This window comes from Micrasema longulum, unplaced genomic scaffold (assembly GCF_059751315.1).
Source record: "Micrasema longulum isolate JH-2025_06_02 unplaced genomic scaffold, ASM5975131v1 h1tg000986l, whole genome shotgun sequence".
Taxonomy (NCBI): Eukaryota; Metazoa; Arthropoda; class Insecta; order Trichoptera; family Brachycentridae; genus Micrasema; species Micrasema longulum.
This window is the reverse complement of record NW_028278175.1, coordinates 206,016-212,572: the sequence shown is the minus strand read 5'-3', so window position 1 is coordinate 212,572 and position 6,557 is coordinate 206,016.

Here is a 6,557-nt window from a genome sequence, read left to right as displayed (position 1 = left end):
ACTACTCGTGTACTACCAAAAACCCTGGCAGTACGCAAGACGAATCCTAACAGCTTCAACGAACTACTACAAACTGATCATAAAATATCAGGGAACTCACAAAAGTGATGCCTAGATCTCTAACCTTCGCAATCCGCATAAGATTCTGGTCATTCATTCTATAGCGAAAGAAAAACGTTACACTAGTCCGCAGCATACTAAAATACTGAAGCTTCATAATTTGGGACCCTTCTGAATCAAACCACATCCTTGAAATAGAGAAGGTTCAAAAGCGATTTTCCGATACTTATATCTTAAAGAAAATAATAATTATCCATTCTTGTATCCATCATTGTTTGTAGCCTCGAAACATTTCTTTTAGTTGATTTATGATGTATTTAAAATCCAAATATACTGATAGAGATCAGTTTGTATGTTCCTTAGAGATAGATATACTCTAAGGTATGTTTCCAATAATTATACTAGAGGGATCTCACGCACTGTTTTACGAACCCCGCAGCGGCACAAATGCAAGTCAGAATTCACCCATTCATAGGGCAATTCGCTTGTTGTATACGGCTTCTGGGGATAATATGAATCTATTTTTCTATACATGTTGGCAGTTAAGCAGCTATCTGCTTTCTATTAACTTACTATTAAACTATATTTACCATTTTTATTACGTGATGGGTTAGATAGCCAGTAAAGTAATGCAGCGTACAATTGTTTAAGTAAGTAAATCAATCAATATGAGCGTAGGCATCCTTATCTGGCGATCACTATACATATGAACGTAGTTATGCAGAAAGCAGTCAGTCCACAATTTTGAAAACATGAGATATTGATGTAATCAGGTGCAGAAAGGTCAATTCTATGTTCTGCTAAAAACAGCAGACCGCTTTAATACAAGAAAAGGTTTTAATCACCTTTTGAAAATGGTGTCTATCACAAAAACGGCATTTCTCAATTTGCCGAAAAATCCACAACACCAGAAAAATCTGAACGAATTAAAAAAATATTAAAACTGGTCCTACAAATAATTAAATTTTTGCTTTTAATATATAAAAAAACTCATATATTCATTGTTTATCATTTGTGAAAGTCAAAAACATTCCAACTGTTGTGTAGATTTGTTTATTCACTCATTTCGCAAAAGTGCTATTATCTCAGTTTCACTTTTCGATGGCTGGCTGCTTTTTGCATAACTACGTTTATATGTTCAGTTACACCTATCCTTCATCGCGCCGAGTGTTTCATATTTTGGAAGGGCGTATTAAGCTCTCAACTGCAAAACACATTTTCAAGGAAAAGGATTTTCCGGGGGGAGGGATTAGAGTTGAAAACGCCTTAATATTTTTCAATTATTTTACTTAGTTATTTCACTTATATTAAACATTTGTCTGTGTTTTTTTTTGTATTGAAGTGTTATATGTGATTTTTTTGTATGGAATTATTATTGTACTATATTGTGGGGTAATTACTACAACTAGGTAACTTCAAAATCAGCAGTTGTGAGTTACCCACTAAAAACACATTTTTTTATTTTTCTCCATTTATATTACAAATAGGCGAGCCGTGATTCAATAAAATCATATTATGATAAAAAGTTACCTAGTTGTAGTTATAACCTCGCGATATTATTATTGTTGCTGTTTTTTTTATTGAACATGTTTAAAAAGTCACAATTTTTTTTACAATAGAAGTACCTGACAGACATAAAGAAAAACGAAAAACAAAACGAATACAACATAAAAAAAGAAGAAACCCCTTGTTATTGCTCGACACATTCATTTCATTCGAAATGGAATAACTCTCTCACAATTGATAAAAAAGCTTTATTTTTATTAAAAACATTATTTAAAATGTTTTAATCATCGCTCTATAGAACTGCTGAGCCATGGATATGTATTTTTTAAAATATTTTTTTAGTATAAATGTTTGACCAATTCTGCTTTTGGCTGGAAAATATATTGATTTTGGTAATAAGTCTGCCAAAGTACTTATTCTTTGTACAAGATTAAAAAAAACAATGATAAATAAATAAAATATATTTTGTAAAATACAAAACAATAAATTAAAAAATTAAACAGTTGTATATATCATATATCTATGATAAAAATAATGATACGATATTAATAGCTAAAGAATAATATTATGTAAACGAATACATGTAAATATACAGTAAAATGAATGAATGAACGTAAAAGTATATAGTGTGTATGAATAAATCTAAACAAAATTATTTATGAATAAATAAACAAATAAAATGTATTTAAAATCAGGCTGGTTTTAGTAATAACGTTCCGATCTAAGTACAAAAAAACTCAACATTTTCACGACGAACTGTCAGCCGTGGACGTCCAGAACCGTGAGAACCTGATGTCTAAATACTCGACAAAAACATTAAAATAAATCGTAGTACTTACATGATTCCATAAAATAATACTTACAAAATATATTAATAAATCATGGTATCCAACTTATAGCACGCTTTATTAAATTATATACACAATTAAGATGTAGATGGAAACATTTCCTTGTAAACTATGTAATTCCGTCCAATGAGAGGTTGTAAATAGTTAAATGTTGGCTATTGTTGGTTTGACATAAGGAAACAAAGCTCTAGAAGGAACTTAAATTAATATGTCAAATTAATTGGGATTCAAACCGTGACCCTCCGATGTATGCGAGACAATAGGGACCATTCGTGACCAGCGCTATTCATAGATAATGTATTCAGTACTTGAATGAATAATAGTTCGAATGGGAATTTGATAACGAATTTCCACTCAAAAGGAATATGTCCATAAATATTAATAGGTAAGCTTTTCTAAAAGTTAAAATTAAAAATAAAAAACGCAAATAGAATTAACTTTTAATGGCATGTACATATAAAATAACAAGTAAATATGAAGCATCGCAATAAAATTATAATATGTTGATTCTCATTCACTATACATTCACTATACGTATCCCAGTGTTAATGGGTTTTAATAAAAAAATCCTCATATACGATTGCCTTACATCAAAAACTCGTAGAGTTTTAAACCACCTTTATGGCCTTTTTAGTATTACTCTCAAAACAGATTTTTGAGTTTTTATTAGTGGGTCTAATATAGTCCTTGCAGCTCCTCTCCAACCGACACATCCGTAGGCCAAAATAAATTGACAGAGTCCATTACATACACTTCGTTTGTCTATCATAGACTGTATATTACAGTATGTTACGAAAACATATATTGGTTTTCTTACTCTACCCACTAGATACTCAATGTGTTTTCTCCAGTTAAGGTTAGCGTCAGTAAAAATACTCTTTCTAGCTGATCACAATTGCAAAATGTAGGTTTGTTGCATTTTGGTTCATGAATTTTTAATCATAACGTATTCTCGCGACTAAAACTGTATCTTCAGTAAGTGTGACAACTTTACCATCTATAAGCAGTTTCTTATTCTTATTCTTAGAGGTAGGGGTCAGTGCTATTTAAGCTTTTAACGTCACTGCAACCTGTAAAAATCCATTGTGATGCAGGTTACACAATTCGTTTATACAAATAACAAACAATAGAGGTCCTCAAGTACTACCTTGTGGTACATCGAAGTTAATTTCTAGTACTTTACTCTTGCATTCACATATTCTAACCTGTTGCGTTCTCTGAGAAATAAAACAGTTCAACTAGTCAAGAGATATACCCCTTATTCCAATACTAAAAAGTATTTTTAAGATGATTTTGTGTGACATAGCATCAAATGCCTTTGCTAAGTCAAAAAATACCGATATAGTTTTCTCGATATTATTCATATTTGTTACTATAGGTCCTGTCAGTGTCTTGATCACATCATCTGTACCCGCACCAGGTCTAAATCCAAACTGATTGTCACTAAGAATTCTTCGTTTCTCCACATAATCACTAAGTCTATTTTTAAATCTTTCTCTAGAATTTTGGAAAATGCACTTAGTTATGATATTGGCCTATATTTTCAATCTTATTCTTATCTCCAAATTTAAAAATTGGGTGTACTAACGACTACTTAAAATGTGATTGAAAGATTCCTGAAGAAAAGCTAGGTTTGAATATATGTGATAAAGGTGTGAAAACAAATTATTTTAATTATTTCAGTATACTAGTATTAATAATATCAGGGACCTTAGATTTTTCTTATTTTATACTGTCAATGATTTGGATAATTTAGACTTCTGACGTTTCTTGTAGTTGGAATAAGGGCGTTATATTTTTATCAGCAATAGTCGAAGCTTATTTATCCTCCCTTTGTTTAGATTTGCATAAAATGACATTCGAGAGATTAGAATTTATCGATGTGAAATATTCATTAGCATAGTGGGCAATTTTGTTAGGATCATTCGTAATTTCTGAATCAGTTAAGCGAACGGAAATTAATTCTGGGCCGCTTATTACTTTTGTTTTAGTTATTTCACGAATTGTTCCACACATTTTACTGGTACAGGCATCATTATCTAACAATCTTTTATAATATAACTCCTTCGCCTTTTTAACTAAACTTATTTTCGTTTAAAGGGTCTCTTTTGGCCACTTTGTGTAAATAATTTCTTGTATGGATTGATTTAACTACATTACCCGTTATCCAAGGTGTTGAATGTTTTTTTTTTGTGGGAAACATATCTATTCGATATATTTTTATGAATGTGATATTCTGTTTTTTAAACAAATATATTCATCGCATTATTTGTATCAGCTTGTTGAAATATTTCTACCCACTACTTTTTTTCGAGTTCCTTTAAAAGGGTTGCGTAATTAATTAGTAGAAGTCGGTTTACTTTATTGTTTTTTTTTTATACTAATTCCTGAAGTGTCGTGATCGGTTATTGTGTTTTGTATAACAAATGCGATTGCATTGTGTACGTTTCTGGTATTTTAGTTGGAGTATTAACATAACATATATAGTTATGTTCCGCCATGAGGTACAGGTAGTCATCAGACTGTATGTTTCTCACCTAGAGTATTCATATTAATATCTCTTATCAATACACCTTTCATACTTCTGTTGGACTGCCGGAAAATGAGATGCAAAGAGTCCAAAAATAGTTCTTTATATGTAGGATGGGGATCTATAAATAGCGAAGATAAAAAGAGAATCATCAATGTAATAAAATATTGCTGATTAGTATTTCCTTCACATTCGCACTCATATTATCCCGTATGTATACAACGACTCCACTATTTTGATCACTAATAAAGAGTGATATTCTTTGTAGCCTGAAATTTGTTTAGGTATCTATTTTTTATGTAATCTACATTCTGAATATATAATGTTATCAAAAATAACATTTTCATTTATTTAATTCAAGACAGTTAAAAAGTTATCTAAATTTTCCATAGTGCGTATATTTTCGTAAATTATGTTTAGTTTGGCCACTCAATAGGGGGTTTTAAAGCAATATTTTTACCAGGTACAATTTCATCTTATTCATCGTATTATGTTAGAGGCATTTTAAAATGTACAAATATTTTGTTTCTTTAATGGAAAATAACACCATTAGTGCACATACGCAGTAGGTGGCATAGTAATATTATTTTTTTGTTTTTGTTATGTACCTAAAGAAAATTTGTAATAAACTAGTTTGGGCGAGATTCGGCGCTGTTATTTTTCTTATTGCGGTATACTTGTAATTGTGTGGAAACATGTTTTTATTATTTGTTAAGTATTAAATAATGAAAAGTAATACGATATTTATGTTCGTTATTTTTATAATACATAATAGTAGTAAGTGTGTGTATAAAATGCAGTCGGAATGGTAATAAGAATACAGATAGTTATAATTATAAAAACGAAGATAAATGAATTTTAATTAAAGTTATCATAAACGATGAGCAGAGATCGAATGATGTTTTGACAAGAAGAAATAGTTTGTTTTTTAGATTTTTGAATTTACTAGTATGGGACCGTGAATGATCATCTTTGTTTATAAATACTGAGGGGTCTTTAGTCCAAACATACCTATAGCTGCGCTCTCGAGCCGCCATCACCAGTCGAGCCAAGAACCACAAGCGTTTAGCGCAAACTGTTAAGTGTTCGGACTCATAGATCGGTGATTTTGCGCCCGCGTATTCAGTCTATCCCCAGCACTTTCACATAAATTATCATATTTTTTTAAGTCCATCAGAAGTTTTGATTTTTCAAAGTTATTAATAAGTTTGACCACCACAGTCCTCGAGGACGCGTTCTTCTGATTCATGTTAATCTTGTTAGGTGTTATTCTGTATGGGGCCTCTACATCCATCATATCTAGGCTTGATTTTGCTGCTTTGCAGATGTTCAATATCACGTATTTTAGTTTTTATTCTGTTTCAAGCTTCAGTTCCGGAATACCCCGGAACTCTTCGGCCCTATTTCGTATTCGATTTTACGTTCGATACGATAATCCTATATTCATTTTTCTTATTGTTGTCTCTGATGCTCTGGAGACTATCAGGAAATCCTTCAATCAGCTGCATACTATTTTTTATTTTATCAACCTCCGGATTGATTTGTTTGATATTGTTAACATATATTTTGAGTTATTTGATATCATTTTGCAAACCAGTGAACATTTGTCACGT